This window comes from Vombatus ursinus, unplaced genomic scaffold (genome assembly GCF_900497805.2).
Source record: "Vombatus ursinus unplaced genomic scaffold, bare-nosed wombat genome assembly UNPS02014822.1, whole genome shotgun sequence".
Taxonomy (NCBI): Eukaryota; Metazoa; Chordata; class Mammalia; order Diprotodontia; family Vombatidae; genus Vombatus; species Vombatus ursinus.
Genome location: NW_020954600.1, coordinates 3,592,451 through 3,593,928, shown reverse-complemented (window position 1 = coordinate 3,593,928; position 1,478 = coordinate 3,592,451).

The window sequence follows — 1,478 nt, the reverse complement described above, 5'->3', positions numbered from 1 at the left end:
ACATTCTCTGTTCTAAGGTTCCCCCCAGCTCTGACATTCTCTGTTCTGAGGTTCCTTCCAAGGCCACTATCTATGCTCAGAGTTCTAAATTCCCTTTTTGCTCTGATAATCTATAATTCTATGTGGTCTTCTATGAGTTTTCAAAGAATAGAAGTAAGACTGCTAATTGTTTACTCCTCATGCTGCCAACCCCCAGCAGAAAAAAAAAAAAGTTACAGTTTTCTGTAAACCATTATTGTCTGGTATTTCTTGGATATGAGAATTGAAATGGGAAAAGAATTGATAATGCGCTTAGGGATTAAGGGGGTATTCACATTCACAGCCCCCATTGTCCCATATCTTGATTTTTACTGTAAAATCACATTATCTGCAGAAAATCTCAACTCCCAAGGCTAGAAGGGCCTCTTAAAGGTCAACCTGCCCATTCTCCCTCCCCTGGATTTGAACTAACTATCAGAGAGATTTTATGAATTTGAGCAAATCATTTAGCTTCTCTGGGCCTCACCTTCCTCATCTGTAAAATGAAGGTGTTGTACTAGCTGCCCTGAAGTTCCTCTCTGCTCTAAGACCAATTAATTAATGAACCAACCAATCAATTAATCAACAAACATCTCCTAAGAGTGCCAGGAAAAAATTTTGATTAAAAAAATTTTAAATTAAAAAAAAAAGGGTGCCAGGAAGTGATGGAGATAACAAAGAAAAAACAAAACTTGTACTTTGCCCTCCAAGATTATCCATTCTAATGGGGAAGACAGAATGTAAATTACTCAATAAGCCAAAGTACATACTGAGCAGATAATCAGTAACCTTAGGAAGGCTTTAGTGGCTGAGGGGGACCGGAAATATCTCCTGCAGGAAGGAGGATTTGAGCTGAGTCTTAAAGGAAGCCAGAGATTCTCAAAGCCAAAAGTGAGGAGAGAGAGCATGGGAGACATCCAATCAAAGACAAGGAGGTGGGAGATGTGTGTTCTTTTTGGGAAGCCACAAGGCCAGTAGGAATTGGAGATGGGAGCACTGATATGTAAGGAGTGTGGAAAGATAGGAAGGGGCTCGGTCTTTGTACTGATTGCAATGTAGGATTGAAACAAACAGATCAGAGACAATCAATTTCCTCTTGACTGACCCCTCCTCCCCCACCTCTCCACTCCCCACCCCCAGGGTACATTAAAGCTCTACTCAACTCTGAAGTCCACGAGGGCAACGACCTAAACTTTATCTCTTGGCCCATCTGCCATCATTACTCAGCACGGTACTCTGCCCACAGCAGGTATTTATTGGGTATGTACTGAGTGGCAAAGCACTCCAGTGTCTTTGCCTAGAAAACCCCAAATGGGGTCGTGAAAAGTAGACTCAATAGCAAACTGATCTGAAGGGTCCACACACTGGGAAATCTGAGGAGGAACGTGGAAGGCAATGCTCAGGGCTTGGGTATGGGGGGAGGGGGCTGAAGGGTGAAGAGTTGGTGGGGGAGATTGGAT